Source organism: Lepisosteus oculatus, chromosome 14 (assembly GCF_040954835.1).
Source record: "Lepisosteus oculatus isolate fLepOcu1 chromosome 14, fLepOcu1.hap2, whole genome shotgun sequence".
NCBI lineage: Eukaryota > Metazoa > Chordata > Actinopteri > Semionotiformes > Lepisosteidae > Lepisosteus > Lepisosteus oculatus.
Window position 1 is genome coordinate 7,764,346 of NC_090709.1, and position 16,872 is coordinate 7,781,217.

At 41.2% G+C, this 16,872-nt stretch overlaps 2 non-coding genes across 2 annotated transcripts; both read left to right on the top strand.

Annotated features, from left to right (window-relative positions):
* The first annotated feature begins 325 nt into the window (after positions 1-325).
* Positions 326-399, top strand: trnan-auu (transfer RNA asparagine (anticodon AUU)). The gene has a single exon. It is a non-coding gene; the product is annotated as a tRNA-Asn (tRNA).
* A 1,467-nt stretch (positions 400-1,866) lies between these two features.
* trnaw-cca (transfer RNA tryptophan (anticodon CCA)) lies at positions 1,867-1,938 on the top strand. The gene has a single exon. It is a non-coding gene; the product is annotated as a tRNA-Trp (tRNA).
* Positions 1,939-16,872: the final 14,934 nt, after the last annotated feature.

A 16,872-nucleotide genomic window follows, 5' to 3' on the forward strand; every position in this document is an offset into this window, starting at 1 on the left:
TGCAGGCGCTGTAGCTTAGTTGCTTTAAGTATCTGTCTCGTTAACTGGAGATCCTGGCTCCACATCCCAGCTGTGCCCTTCTTCCTGTCTTTTTGTGCAGAAAGTACCATTTTGGACAACCGCATAGGGCTTGATTTAGTTTAATGCATTAATGCATTTCCTTTCTGCAACAACTTGTTTTTCAAGAAATTCATACAGCTTGTGAAAAATGAAATTTAATTCTTGGCTATCAGAGCAGTAGGAATATTGCCGACTGACAAGAAAATGCAAGCAATGTTTATTTTCTTACCAGAAAGGTGCGAATGGAGCAAAGCCTTTCTCATCAGTCTCTGTGGTGCAACCGGCAAGCGTGTTTGGCTATTAACTAAAAGGTTGGTGGTTCAAAACCACCCAGGGACGATCTTCATCTTCTTCTTCTTCTTCTTCTTCTTCTTCTTCTTATTATTATTATTGTCAATGTTAACACTGTCTCCACAAAAGCCGAAACTTTAACCCTCTTTATATTTGCCGAAAATGCGAGTCTTTTGCCCGTGTCCAACAACAACACTTGAGACCAGGGAAGTCCAATAGTGATCAACACCGCAACTCCCCAGAAATCCATATTCACCCATGGAAAAGTATCTTTGAAGGGCTGGCGGGAGATATCATTTATACTCCTGTTGTATCCTCTGCTAAAATACTTAAGAAATACAACGTGGATTTGTTTGAGAATTTGACAAGCATTGTTGCGTTAGCACTGTGAAGTTGGATGTTGATATTTTGATATATTTACCTTAATTTTAACATAAATGCTGTTCAATCTATGCTATACAATCAATCACAGGTATATTTTGAGTCTCGTACTGATCGTCCTGTGGATCCAAAAGAAAATTTTAAAGCTGATACACTTTCGATTGTAATTTGCATCTAGCTACAACGTCCCTGGAAAAGATATTTTATGAGTTGCGTGCAATCGGTATCTTTTACTTTAGGGATGGTAGTGGAAATAGCTTTAAAAATGTTTTCTAAAGAAGATTGTATTGCCAGGACCTGCCTTTAGCGCTCGGTAGCGATTACGCTGTTGATATAGATGGAGAAGAAATGTAAGATGAATTGATGATCTAAGATAAAATAGCCCTAACGCCTCCTGTAACAGTGTTTGTATTCATAGCAAGTAATATTCTTTTTCAAACCCGAACATTGCTTTTGCATTAAGTGTTATGTAACCATTAGCAGTTTCGGTAGCTTCTGAAGAGCGCACTTTTCCAAACTGAAGCCTATAAGAACATTATTCAAGATGCATCATGGCCCAGAATCGTTCATCGGGACTAGGATTATCAATTGAAAGTACTCCAAAATAAAATATTTTTTATTTAAAATTAAAAGAGTAGGCAAGTATTAAAACAACACCATAACTTCTCGACTTCCAATCTCTTTCCTGGGTCAGGCCATGTCAAATGACATAATCAGTGGAGTCATGCCGAGTTTGTGAGTTTAAGCCTCACCTGGAGCAGCCTGGTTTTCTGTCTTCAAAGGTAAACAGTGTTTTGTGTTATTTGCTAAATGGAGAGAGGATGCTGTGTTAATTGTTCTCCTCCTGGGAGAGGACAAGATGAGAAGTTCACGAGGCTGGTGGTAAATATCCTGTCCAGGAATATCGGGGCTGTAGGGGGTCAGATCTGTAGATGTAGTGAAGACATTAGTGGGGACGGTGTGTCTGCTCTCTGTGAAAGAGCCGGGCAGGAAGAATAATCTGTGGTCTGGGAAGAAGAGACCCTCGTTGGAATAGCGGCGCTCCTCACAGGAGAGAATGAAATCTTTTTTGAAAATTTTTTTCAGGGACGCTGATTGTTCTCTTTGGGTGAATTAAAAGCCCTTATGGTGAGTGACCTCGTGGCGCAACGGTAGCGCGTCTGACTCCAGATCAGAAGGTTGCGTGTTCAAATCACGTCGAGGTCAGCTGATGTGTTTGTAGATGCTCCTGGTGCCGAACCTGGATTTTACACCACGCAGTTGCGTTTTATCTGTACACCACCTAGGTAATCTGAATGAAATAACAGAGCAGTATGGAACACCCAGTCAGGAGTTTATGCAGTGTTTCATCTTGAACACGACAAGAGAAAAGGCACACTGCACATCCGCGAAACATCACGACTTTAGAGACAGTGACATCAGAGAATGGAAGTTTCAGACCGCTTTTTTGTTACAGTTTCAAGCAAACCTGAAAGTTAGGGAGTGTTTGGTCACTTTTGTATGAAAAAGTGTCTGAAGCCTGTAATTATAATTTGTCCTTTTTTAATTGTAGTTGAAATCCACTCCCATGTACCAAGACCTACAGTATATTCATGTTTGCTTAAATGATTAATGCTATAGGACATTAGCTGGTGTTTTTTGTAACGATTTGCTATTTCATGCAGGAAAGAAAGGAAACCAGACCCAACGTTTGCTTTCAGGTGCGGTTTATTTACATAACGGACATCTATTTCTGAGGAGCCTGATTTAAATCACACAACCCCGGTAGAAGTCGAATCGACAATCTTATAGACCGAAATCAGACGCGTTATCCATTAAACCACTAGCCCGTCACATAACTGAATTGCGCTTTGGTGAGTTCAGCGCCGCTACTAGTACACCACCACATCTACAATTTGAGAGAAACGTGCTTTCTACATTTTTATCAGTTTTAAAAAATCATCACTTTTAAACAGACAAAGCATTTATGTGTCGCTCTGAATTTCTAATTGATTTAGAATTCAAAGAAAAAAGCGTTTTGTTCCACAACGGCGTGAAATGATCACGTCTTTCACTCTACTTCTCTCTTGTAGTAAAGCAGACCTTGCTAGGTGAGCATTTGCTCCGGTAAATTAGGTCACTTTTCACGTTAACTCACTTCTTCTAAACACAACATTTCCTGGTGCACGTTTTCTCCATGAAAAAAGACATTTAACCTTACATGGTTTCTCATTTTTTTCCATCAAATAGTACAGAAAGAAGAAAGAAAGAAAGGAAAAGTGTCGTAAATGAACTCTGTCGTCTGTGGGAGATGTCAAGCGCACTGGACATGAAAAGTGCCCGATAAAAGCCATTTCCGTACGTTTCTCTTAGTGTCGGGGCTCCTATTGAATGTAAAGGAGGCAACGTGCTCAGCCAGCCGATTCAACGCTTACTGAACGCAGGTGTCTCAGAGCGGTGTGTCCAATCGGCAGTAAAAGAGGAGAATTCTGCCGGCGCCGTGGCTTAGTTGGTTAAAGCACTTGTCTAGATAACGGGAAATCCTGGCTCCAAATCCCAGCAGTCCATCGCCTGTGTTGCACTGGACACCCTGTAGATCATCAAAAAAAATATTGAGCTCCTTAGTAATGAAACTGCCGGATAAAAGCCATTTCACATCCTTTCTCAACTTGCTCAGCGAGCAGGCTCACCGCACACCGAACAAAGATGTGACAGAGTGGTGTGTCCACCTGGCTGTAAAAGGGAAGTACTTTGCCGGCATTGTGGCTTAGTTAGTTAAAGCGCCTGTCTAGTAAACAGAAGATCGTAGGTTCAAAACCCAGCGGTGCCTTTCTTCCTGTCTTCTCGCACCGCTTATTGTTATAGACAACATGCTTCTGCATTATGTTTAAAGGAAGTGTTCATTTAGTTTTTGGCACAACTTGTTTTTCAAGAAATCCACACATTGCGAAAGATAAAGTGCTCATCTTTCTTATCAATGCAAAATAATTACTGCCAGCTGGCAAGAAAATGACAACGATTTGTTTTTACTTTAGCCAAAAATCTGTGAATGTAGAAGAATACGACATGTGTTAGTTTCTATGGCACACTCAGTCAGGGTGTCCTTCAGTTAAACACAATGTTGGTAGATCAAACGCACCCAGAGACACACTTCGAATTAATCCGATCTAAACATTACCTTCTCTAAATGTGATTGAGTTTCTTTGCACGTCCTTAGCCATCTTGATGTTTGGAGAGATTTTCAACTTTTTACACGAGTCAAACTACAAGTAAATAGTTGAGTACCTATGTCAATATCACCGGGAATGTGAATATAAATGTTAACATCAATATTTCTGCTGTCTCCTGAGAAACACAAGTATAGAGTCAAAACACAATAAATAATGCTAAAAAATTATTCAGTTAACACCCAGATGTGACAAAACACATTTAAGACTTACATCCCCTTTAAATATGTATTTCCTTAAAATCAGTTCTCTTCCCTCCCCAGGATACCTGCAAATTCACTATAGATACATATTAAAAGCTGTGTGTAAGTCTTACATGTGTTCTGTCACATCTGGGTGTTACATTAATAGATGTGTTGTGTTATTTAATATGATTTGACTCCACGCTTGTGTTTCTCCAGAGACAGCAGAAATATTGGGGATTTGCGGCTACAGAAAATAATGTGAACTTTACAGGCAAAAATAAGGTTACCTTAAAGAAACAAAAACTTATTGTCACCCTTTTCAACGTGATTTTTTAAGACATTTGTTCGGAATAGTATATCTTCTCGTGTCTGTGGCTGTTATCCTACAATAACGGTGGTGAAATAGCAGGAATGTGCGGAAAGAATCGGAGATAGAACAGAAGACCAGTCATCCAGTCGATAGTAAGGTTGTGTAGGACCTCACATACTACGATGTCAGTGTTGAGTAGTGTGGTTTAAAAGCTTTTTCACGAACCAGGAAGGAGTAGAAATCTACAGTCTTCTGATCCGTAATCAGACACGTTATCCATTGTGCCATTGGCGTTTGTATTGCATTCCCATCCAGCACCACATTGAGTTCAGAGCTGCTACTATTCATGTGTGTTGTACGTGTGTCTAGTTACTACGTCTTTCATTATGTCTGGTTTAAAATAATGTATCTTTAAAACAGACAAAGGGTTTATGAGTCAGCCTGAAATTCACACACGAAAAATAAACAATATCGCGTTTAAAAAGAATACAGAGATGCCGGCGATAGATAACGGAGCATCTTAAGTGCGCGCTATCACTGAACTAAACTCCCGATCGTTAAGTTTGTCAGCGGCTTTTTAATTGTGTTAGGAAGAGCAAACAGTCCACAGTGTACATTTTAAAGGTCTAAGCAAAACAATCAGACGTGAGGATTATCCAGAACAGGAGCCTTTACTTCTTTGTATACTGAGCTTTTGGGTGAACATCAAAGTAAAAGACAAATTTGCAATTTTCACTTTTTGATTAAGGAACAAGAAAACACCATCCTTCGAGCTGGATTCAAACCAGGGACATAAGAAATGCCCACTGTTTTTGTCTATAGTCTTAAGATCTAGCAATTGAGCTATCAAGAGGTCGGAAAGTAAACGCTTTGTCACACATGTAGCCCAATGTAGTGTAGTGTTCCTCTATTTAAATCCGAGTTCGACGTCAAAATACTCACTCCCATAGTCTCGTTCAGAAGAAGAAATGGACCAGAGTTCTTATAAAACGTTTGAAGGGACATCAGTGCAGGCTGAAATTGACCCTTTTTCTATTGGGATCAGGATCATATAAAACCTTTCTTTTGGATTGAGAAGAGGATCATGGAGACACTCAAAACATCCCTGTCTTTGCTTCTTTCAAGGATGAATGGAGTATTGAGCTGCAAGCATCGGTTCAAATCAAAACTCTCTGCTACTGCAGTTGCTTGTTTGAGAGTTTCTTCAAATCTTTCAACTGAACGTTGATATCAAGGGATATTGACGGTAATATCATAGGGACTTTGGTTTTCTTTTGATCGAAAATTGTATTAAAATACAAGCCTCTTTCACAGTTGTATAATACTTTCCCTTGCATCCTCAGATAAAATTTCTAAATACCACAAAGTTACAACATATGGAATAGCATTTATTTTAAAATGTATTTTAAAACTGGCATTTATTTAGAGCTATATTTAGAGCTTAGTAAAGATAGCATTGCTTATATTGATGGAGTAGAAATGTAAGATGAATTGATAGCTTTTTCTGAACTAAAAAAGTCCTACAACGCCTCCTGTAACAGGTAAGGACTCATAGCAAGACATTGCTATTGCATTGCACATTTAGCAGATACGACCAGTTTCTGCTTCTGGTGAGTGCATCTTTTCCAAACTGAAATTAACAAGAACATTTTCAAGATGCGCCATGTCCCTAAATCGTTCATCAGGACTACTATTAATAGCAGGTGAAAGCAGTACAAAGCATCAATTTAACCTAAATATTAAGAGACTATATCTGTCAGCTACTGCTGTAAGCCATGTTCAGCCAACGCTAGAAATATTACTGCTCTACTACAGTAGCTAAAGAAAGCAAGTCCGACTTAGAAATGGATAACAAGTCGAAAACATAAACCAACGAGGATGGGATTCAAACCCACGTGTGCAAAGCACAATGGATTAGCAGTCCATCGCCTTAACCACTCAGCCACCTCGTGACGAGGGCTAACCCCCTTGGGCATGATTTTGCTCGGCCACCAGGCTCAGCGCACATCGACCTCAGATGCCTCAGAGCGGTGTGTCCAAGCGGCTGTATAAGAATAGGTAATAGGTTTATTCCATGTTATTCCAATAGGTTTATTCCATTGAGGGTGGGTACCCACCTGTATAAGAATAGTGTTCTGCTGGTGCTGTGGTAAAGCTGGTTAAAACACCTGTTTCATAAAGAGGAAATCCTGGATCCGAATTCCAGCGGTACCTTTTTTCCCGTCTTGTTTTACAGAACATGTAATTTGGGACACTCAAAAAGGTCTTGATTTGGTTTAATGCGTTTATTCATTTCCTTTGCAGAACAACTTGTTTTTTTTAATCATATAGCTTGCGAAAGATGAAATGCGAGCGAATTGTTTTGTTCACCAAAAGTATGTAAATGAAAAAGGTGTAAGCATTTCTGTGGTGCAATTGGTTAGCATGTTCGGCTATTAACCCCAAAGTGGGTTTTTTGATCCCACCCAGGGACGCACTTCCTCCTATAGTAAACATTATCACTCCAAAAATTTAATTTTTCCACAAAACCTGAACTATTTTGATATTTGCAGTAGTAAACAATTACTACCAGTACCAGAGTCAACATTACCGGGAATTTTCAATAATTACGGACATAAAAACTCTCTTGCTTTTAACAGAGCGTTTCATAATTTCTAACTATGAAAATTATTTAAACTGCGACACTTATCATTCAACTTTTATATAGCATTTTAAGCGAATAGGTAATTAGATTGGAAAATACAAGACGTTTCTGCTTTGTGCTAAGACATTAACGAGTACAACCCCCCTCTCTGCGGGAGTGCTGGCTGTGACAAATTAAACCGGTTCAGAGGTATTTTCAAAGTAGGAAGTACAGTACTTACTAGTTAAGAAAGCTAGGCTCCTCAATGAAATCGCTTTAACATGCTAATGCGTTGGTGTAACAGTCCGGGCGTGGCAAGCTTCCAATGTCAACTCGACTCGATTGGAAGACAATGAACGTATTCTAGCCCTAAATGAATTAATAGCAAACATGGTTTACATAAAAGACATTTTTCCAAGAAAGTTTATAATAATTCGATCAATAGTTGAAATCTGAGCCTAAATATAAAGAAAAATCATTTTCAGAGAGCAATCACTATGTTTATGTAGAAAAAGCGATTAGGTTTATGAGCAATCTAATTACCTATTCGCTTAAAACGCTATATAAAATAAAGTTTATTTGAATGATATGAATGATAAGTGTCGCAGTTTAAATAATTTTCGTAGTTAGAAATTATGAAACGCTCTGTTAAAAGCAAGAGAGTTTTTATGTCCGTTGCAGTAAAAGAAGATGCCTGAAAAAGTAGGGCTTGGACAGATTCCAAGTGCATTTTTGCAATTTACGTTGCATTGTCCAATGTGCTGCTGTAATACAGTTTAAAATACAGTAAGTCTAAACTGTATCAGCTTTATTTATGGGTTGCAATTTAGAAAAAGTCAAAAACCGCAATTTAGAGCTTTCTGGCAAAAGGAGACACCCAAATTAATAATGTAACATGCCACTGTTTGTGCATGAACAAAGTGATACTGCAATTTTCCTTAGATACGCGATTAAAAAAAATAATTTTTTTGAATCCCCGGCGGAACACATTCCATAAGAATCAACGCTTTTATATATCGCCTTTAAACACATATATTTAAACACGTGTTTACGATTTAAATCAAAACGCAATTCAAATCAATATATATGTTTATTTTGTAACGCATAGGTGACTATTCATTGTTATTAAAAATACTTAAATTCAATCATGTTGTGATATTTAGAAATATAAATTTGTTTGGTGCGAGTGAGGTTTTATTTCATCTCTGACCAAGGGAAACGTTTAATTTTTTCAAAGAAATGTTTGTTAAAGCAATAAGTCAGAGTTATAGTGGGATTCAATCACAGACCATGTGACATGGGAATCAGCAACCTAACCCACAGCGCCAACGGCAAAGTCACATGCAGAGTGCTGAAAAAGCACTACAGAAACATTATTGACAGACAATGTACAGCATGTACTATTCTTGTGTTGCGGTACATGAATATAATTATATCGTTATTAATTTCTTTAGATACGCGATTCCATATTATATTCCCTTTTAATCAAATTCTAAAAGTATGCTTGTTGACTCCAGTATCTCTTTAGTTAAAGACTTCGATGCTTAAAATGTTTAGGGAGAAATGGAATACTGGTGTGTATTTTTTCTTTAAAGTACCAAGACCAGCCATATACTGTATGTTTATGTTCCAAAATGAATATTGTTTATGGCCTTCACACGCGTTACAGTATGCTCCTATTATTTTTATGCTCAGCTACTAAGATTTCCTTCAGTGGTAAAATTCCATATGAATATTCAATACTACAACGGGCACAGTAAAGACGTTTACTGTAAATCTTTCTACGACAGACCAATGGACCACGAGTTCCCCTGTCGGTCAACCAATCACATACCGCGGTACCGCGCGTCATCGAGCGTCACAATGTACGACGTCGTAGCCAATTACCTCCGGTACGTGTGTGTACCGCGCACTTTGTACCGCTGCATCTGTATGTGTGTATTAATGATGATAGCACTACTGAATACTAGTATTCATGTGAGAATTAGTGATGATAGAGCTACTTTTAATTTTGGTTTTAATTCTAGTATTCATGTTAATATTAGTGATAATCATAGTGTTAGTGTCAGAATATTAAGACTCATTGTCATGTTATTTCTTTTGATAGTATTATTGTTATTATTGGTATTATTAGTGTACTGCTAAGTTTGTGTTATTGTTAGTAATAATGATACTGTAAGGCTTAATTGCAGTGTTACTGTTGTAATATTGGCCGTATTTGTGTGTTAGTTATAGTGTAACTGTAGGTAAGAGTGTAGGTAAGGCCCCGGCTGCCCTGTGGTGGCTCAGGGAGGACCTGTGGGTCGAACTGGAGGGGCTGCTCTAGGTTGAGGAGAGCCGGGTGTGGCCCAGGGCTCAGAATGCGATGTCTTCCATCCAGCTTGACTGCCTGGAGTTGTACGATGAGGTCCTGGCCAAGTTTGGATTGGAGGCAGCATATGTGGGATTAGTGAGTCACTGAAACCCCTCCCCTTGTCCAGCTTACACTGTGGTATCGGGGCGGTACAGGGGCTGGGGCGACTCTCCTGACCCCCTCAGCTTTCCAAGATACCTGCGTCACCCCACTCAACCTGGAAATCTCCCAGATCCAAGGGGAGAGAGACAGGAGCTGGGCTGGGACACCAGCCTGCTGTTATTTCAAGTGGGTGGCTGAAAAACACACCGCTTACAGATCACCACTAGGGGGCATCATAGAGTGGGTGGTGAGACTCTTGGTCATCGATGGCAACAGTGGGGTTACTCCCCCTCTCTCTATTGGCTCTATTAACAGTGGGGTGACCCCCCTCCCCCTCTCTTTTGGCTTTAGAGATACCACAGTTCCACCCCTAGGTTGCATCTCCTGTCTGGCGCTGTGGAGGTATGATGATGATGATTCACTGTCTTTGTTCTCTCTCTTTGGTACAAGAGTTGGTACTGAGTAAGTGAAGTTTAACAGAGGATATGGTAAGAAATTTTACCAAATCCCAAAATTAAAACAGTGAAGACAACAGGCAACACAACGAGAGCTCTGATAATGGAGGTTTGGTTTGACGGCAGCAGACATGGTCAGGACATCTTGCCTGATTCTCTCTCCCCATTTTCTTAGGATTTTCCCTTCCAGGGCACAGGAATCATGAAGCAGGATGACTAGGAGGAGGCGAAGGAGACACTGAAGTCTTACTTCGAAAACACGAAGGTCAGGTGTCACTTCTCTGAGGTGGACAAGTGCTTCTGCTAGTCTGCAGCAGAGCTCGACCTCATCCTGCAGAACAACCTGGGAGTCCCTGTAGCTGAGGTCTGTGAATAGCAGGTTAATTTTTTCTCTTTGTAGTAGTCTTAGGACAGTCTGACTTGTTGTGGGACTCAGCAGGAACAGAAAGGTCTTCTGTGTGTCTTCAGTCTCCACAGCCAAGGAGACGCACGATCCAGATGGGTGAGGCTGTTAAAGAAAAGAAGATGTTCATCCCTCCCTCTCCTGGACCTCGGCGCCCCTGGGCCCTCCCTCCTCAATCATCTGAGCTCAGAGAAACCCCTGGTGACTGTGCCATGCCGCCCCCATCAACCCCTGGAGGAGCCCCCTCCTTTGAGGAACTTCAGAGTTCCTGAGACTCAGAGACAGGTGAGAAGTGAACAGAACCTCTGTCCTTGTGTGGCGTCACCTGTACAGGCTTTTATTGGACACACTGTATAAACTCATCTGGACAGACTCTTACTAGATACACTGTATAGTCTCATCTGGACAGACTCTTATTGGACACACTGTATAGAAGGAGATGGAACAGATGAAGCAGGAGGTGGAGAAGAGGAGATGGGAAGTGGAGAAAAAGAACAGTTGTACAGTTGTTCTCTCAAGAATATAAATACTCTACAACAAATACATGAGCTCTATCAATAATACAGATAAGATAATATATCAATAATATCAATCTTCTGTAAGATCAAAATAGACTAGATGAGAAATTGAAATTGAGATTTTTTCCTGAGTGTACATGGTTTACTTGTTTATAGTGTGTAAACATTTCTATGAAGAAAGAAGCTGGTCCCACCCTGAGCATGACAATAATGATTCAAAATCCAAACCCACAAGTCTATTAAGTACCCAACTCGTAAAAACACAGAATACCCTCATATCAAGCTTCACTAACATTTTTTATTTATTTTTTTTATAACTACAAAGCAGATGGAGCCACCCCTTAATTGATTCAAACACCAGATTTGTTAAAATTCCACATACCTATTTATATTTATTTCTAACAGCACCGGAGAAGCTGATGTCAAAAACAGTTATTTTATAAACCAGAAACATTTTAAAAAGGACAAAGGAACACAAGGAGCCCACAGTTTCTGGTACTTCAAGTTTGAAAAACCGGATTGATTAACCAGCACACAAATGGATAAACTCCCCACTTGATTGACAGCAGGCTGTGATTCGGTGAAAACTACCAAGAATGAGAGCGGAGACTGTGATTGGACAATTCTTTGTAAATAATTGGGAGCCATACAGGCTTTGATTGGCTAAGGCTACCAAAAATGAACTGAGACCCAGGGCTGCAAGTGTATAATGTGGGAAGATTTTCATCAGGTGTATCTGTGTTCAAGTCCTGGTGTGAATATGTTGAATGCAGGTGTGGCCTTCTGTTTAGACTCTGCAGCGCTCTGGTTGTCAGCTAGCTCTCTAGGAAGAACGGCATAGAGACAGGAACTACAATTTGCCTGCATTATGCACAGAATGACTACGTTGGTCTAGCAGTTAGGATTCCTGGTTTTCACCCAGGTGGCCCGGGTTCGGCTCCCAGTATAAGAATGCCTCTCTGCCTTTTGGTTTCCAAATGAGCAGCTCAGTTTAGAAAAGAGCAGTGTAGAGCACCGTGAGGTCTGCAAAAACGTGTAATAATAGCGATCACTTGTTTCAGCCAGATTTTGTACTGAAGCCCTTAAATTTTGCCAGGTGGGAAGGGGTAACTTGTATAAAGTATTGAACTTCAGGAAATTTACTCGTCAAGGTAATATTTTTCCACATTGTAGCCATTTCTCCACTTCTGTAACCTGACTTTCTCTATTGCTAGAGAGCTGTAGAATCTGGAGTCACTTATCCAGCTCTGGGAACAGTGTCTAGATGACAGGTTTCTGACAGAGGCCAGCAGGTTTTGTGCCAAAATATCTTGATATTTGGAGCTAGTCATTATCCTATGTATTTTGACTAGAGCCCCTGTCCCAGCTGAAGAAAAGCATCCCCAAAGCATGATGCTTCCACCACCAAGTGGTGTGTGATGATGGGCTGTGTTGCACCAAACATATCTTTTAAACTTAAGGCCAAAAGGCTCACCCTTTGTCTTATAAGACCATAAGACATTTTTTAGGGTGACTGAATGCATTTTATTGCAAAATTTAGATTTATTTTTTTGTGAAAAATGGCTTCTGTCTTGCCTCCTACCCCATAGCCCAGACGTGCAGAATATGGGAGATTGTTGTCACATGCAAGGAGTGACCAATACCCACCAAAAATTCCTGCAGCTCTGTAGGCCTCTGTAGCTTTCTGTAGGCCTCTTGGTAGCTTCCCTAATACGTTTTCTCCTTGTCCCGTCATTAACTTTGGAGGGTTGTCCTGATCTTGTCAATGTCCCTGTGGTGCCACATTTGATGATAATCTTCACAGGGCTCCATGGTACATCCAATGCCTTTGATATTCTTTTATACCCCTCTCCTGATCAGTACCTTTCAACAATAAGATCCCTTATATTTTTAATCACCTCCTTGAGGACCATGGATATCCCAGTAGACTTCAACCACGAAAGTTACAAGGAAGTCCTACAAGAACAGCTGATTTTTATTTGGGGTTAATCATAATCACTTTCATTAATGGCAGGTGTATGCTACTTAACTTTGGACATGATTTTGAATGTGATTGGTTAACTCTGAACACAGCTACAGCCCCCATTATAAAAGGGTGTGCACACTTATGCAACCAGAGTGTTGTAGGTGTCACGCCCTCTGCAGCCAGAGGGTGCTCCTTCTCTGTCCTGTCTCTCATTTCCGGTTATTTGTTGTCCTTCCGGTATTTCTCTCTCTCTGGGGCTATATATTTCCGGGTCTTGCACTCTGCCCTGGCTCAACATTGATGTTCAGATGTCCTGAGACCCATCTAGCACCAGGTCGTCCCACGTTCGCTACCTGAGGGCATTGGTTTCTATACGGCACTCCTGAACTCTTTGCACGAATGAGCCCGGGCTAACTCCCCGTTCCGCTGCTACGCATATGGGTCTTTTTCCACTCTCCTGCTCTCCACGGTTAGTCCCTTTGGACGTCTGTGACAGTAGGTTTTTTAATTTCAATGATTTTTCCTAATAATTATCTGTTTTCTCTTGAATTTTGTTGGTTGCAAGGTCACATTAAAGATGGAAAAATGTCTGACATGATTTATCTTGATTTCTGGTAACAGTACACAACAAGCAGTGAGCTTTCAACTCAGTGCGGAGTCCAGAGGGAGGCTTCGCTCGCTGAATGATGTCTCAAGAAACCCTGGTTGAGATTCAACAGGTGTCTAATAATCACGTTCAAAAAGGTGCCGAAAAGTTTCTTTTTTAACATAACCTTACATTTACCCATACAGTACAATGTATTTTCTGTACCCTCAAATCCCCAATGTTACTACTTTCTCCTGAGAAACACAAGTATAGAGTGAAATCATAATAAATTATACAACAAATCTATTCAAACGCCCAGATATGACAGAACACATTTAAGACTATCACCCCTTTAAATATGTATTTCCTTAATTTCAGTTCTCTTCCCTCCGCAGAATACGGGAAAATTCACTATCGCATATTAAAAGCTGTACAGTACGTACTCAATTGTTTAACAAAAACAATCACATTTCCTGCAAATATCAAGTGGGTTAAGGTTTTGCTAAGAAATCCAATTAAGTAGAGAAGAGATTGAGATTAAGTAGAGATTCTTTATACCACCTCCTTAATACTTTTCACTGAGATGCCTTATGTAGCAGAGAGGTCATTAAAGAGATTAAGGATGTGTAATATTTCTGCTTTTACATGAAATATATTCAGCTACAGTAGACTTATTTAAAATCCAAGACTTACAAGAATCTATTACAGACAGAGATTAAGTGTTTCTAACTTGATTTTCCGAAGTTATTGACTAAGAGGATTTATAATTACTGTTCGGAATGTTTGAGCATTTGTTATTTACTTAGAGGTTGAATGTTACAATGTGTAAATGAAGGTAAAATAAATTCTGATATAACATGTATAAAAGAGTAACATAAAGTATAAATACAATATCAAGAAATAAATATCTGATGCTTTTTAAATGTTCCAATATCTAATAATTGAACTGGTTCCTCAATGTCAATTTAGGGTACCACAGGGATCAGTGCTGGGGCCAATATTGTTCTCTCTGTACATGCTGCTGCTAGGTAGGATAATCCAAAAACATAATATTAACTTTTATTCATATGCTGATGACACTCAAATAAACATTTTGTTTACACCTAACGACAACTCCTCTATTATCACTTTATTTAATTGCATTAATGAAGTAAAGACTTGGATGTGTGAAAACATTTTGTTACTCAACTCTGATAAAACAGGTTCTGTTGTTTGGTGGCTACAATACTGATAGGACTACTATAACTTCAGCACTTAACTCAGTGGATTCAAAAATTTGCCTCAAAGACTCAGCACGTAACCATATTAGACACAAGGCTCTCGTTTAACTCTCATGTTAAAAGAGTATCAAAACATGCTTCCTACAGTTAAGAAAAATTGCAAAACTAAGGCAGTTTCTATCCACTCAAGACACAGAGAAATTAATGCATGCTCTTGCATACAGCAGGTTAGACTACTGCAATGCCCCACTATCAGGTAGCAAAGACCTTTAGAGACCGCTGTGTATAAGCCCCACATAAGTGATGTGAACAAACAGCGTTTTACAAAGGAGCTGCTTTGGAGTCGACAAAGCTCATCTTGGTCTCTCTGCACAGCCAATTTTCAAGTGATCAGCTCCATGTACAGAAGGAAAGTGCATTTGGTACGAGATGCCATGAAACACCAGAAATACATTGACAAAAGATGGCCTGTCGCTAGGGACCTTTATACAGTTGAGAAGCATGGGAAAAAAGGTGGCTTGTTTCTGCTTGTTAAACCTTCCGTTTAGGCGAAACCACTACAGTATGGAAAGCTTCAGACACTACTGCTGCTGCTGCTGTTGACTCTTGTTGTGAATGCAAGGAGCTGCATCTCCAACATCCCTAACTTCCACTCGATAATCTACTGGACACACCTGCCCCTCACAGAGTCAGTGGAAAGACCCCCGAGTGGGAGTAATGGAAGGCAAAATAGAAAGGGGTCTTTCTCTTCTTCTCACAAGCCGTGGGACACAACAGACATACAGAAGGTGCTGCAGCACCATTTTCATAAGATGCAATTATGTTGGATGAAATTGTCGAGCTGCTTCAACCTCTGGGAAAGGAAAGGCAGCCTCAGACATGCCCACAGCCACGCCGGCTCGTAGTGGGGGAAGATTTTTCCCCAAATCACCTCCAAGACCGGTGCCCTGAACTGCTTTGCCACAATCAGCCTGTGGAACACGCTGGTGGTGCACCCCAGGAGGCTCACCCCATGGTCCCCCCACTTCACTGTCATCTCCCTGAGCCATGCACCGGTCACAGCTTCTCCAGCCAGCTGTCCAGGAGGCTGAGCTTGAGCTGCTCAAAGTCCTGGCGGATCTAACTGCCAGACAGCTCATCGTCAACCTCCCGCACAGTGTCGACAATAGCTTGAGCAGGTAGAAAGCCATCCTTTATTTCGTAAAGAAGATCCCTGAACTTAGACAATTCAGCCTCATAGAAACATCTACGCCATCGAGACCTGAGCCGGGTGGTTGAGGAACAGAGGCTGCTCAAGCAGCGGGGCTCTCATCTTTGGCATGTAGGAGACATGAACTCCCCCCATGCCAGCAAGACTTCCCTGTAAAATTGGGGCAGGTGTTCCACCAGCCCCAGAGTCAGCCTCATCAAGAGAGACTCCCACCCCACACCCCTGCAGGTCTTGAGGTGACGTCCCATACAGACGCTATGATTATCCGTGTTAAGGACGCTCTTCATCTTCAGGCCGATATCAGACAGCCCCAGCCCACCCATGGAGACTTCTCCAATAAGGGTGTTGTAGGTGACCTGTGGAGGGTCCCCTCTCCAAACAGAGCCCACCACCAGCTGTTGAATCTCTCTCTCAATCCTCTAGGGAAGAGGCATCACAGATAGAAGGTACCACAAGAGGGACAGGCACAGCATTTTGACCAATAAGACCGTTCCCTTAGAGGTCAGGGAATTGCATCTCCACCTGCCAAGTCTGACCCTCATCTTAACAAGCTTTTCCTTCCACAGCAGGAGCCCAGTGGCCTACTCATCAATACCAATATAGACTGTGAGGACCTTAAGGTGACCCGTCTCCACCTTGAAGGGGTATCCAAGGAGCGGGTCAGTGTCTACCCTCCCCACCGGCATGATCTCAGACTTCTCCAAGTTTACCCTGGTGCCCGAGGCAGTGCAGTAGGCCTGCACCACCTATGGTGTTGTTGGCATATTAATAGATCAGTGAGGTGGCAGCGCCCCCAGGCAAGGCAACCCGTGCACCCGCTCCTTCCTGAGAATCGCCAGGCCCAAGGGCTCAGCCACTGAGGAGTAGAGCAGGGCAGACAGAGGGCAACCCTGCCACATTTACCTGGTCACGGGAAAGAAGATCGTGAGGGAACCATTCACCCTGACACACCTCATGATCCCCCTGTACATGAGCCTCATGTTCTCTCCCTTTCCCGTCATGT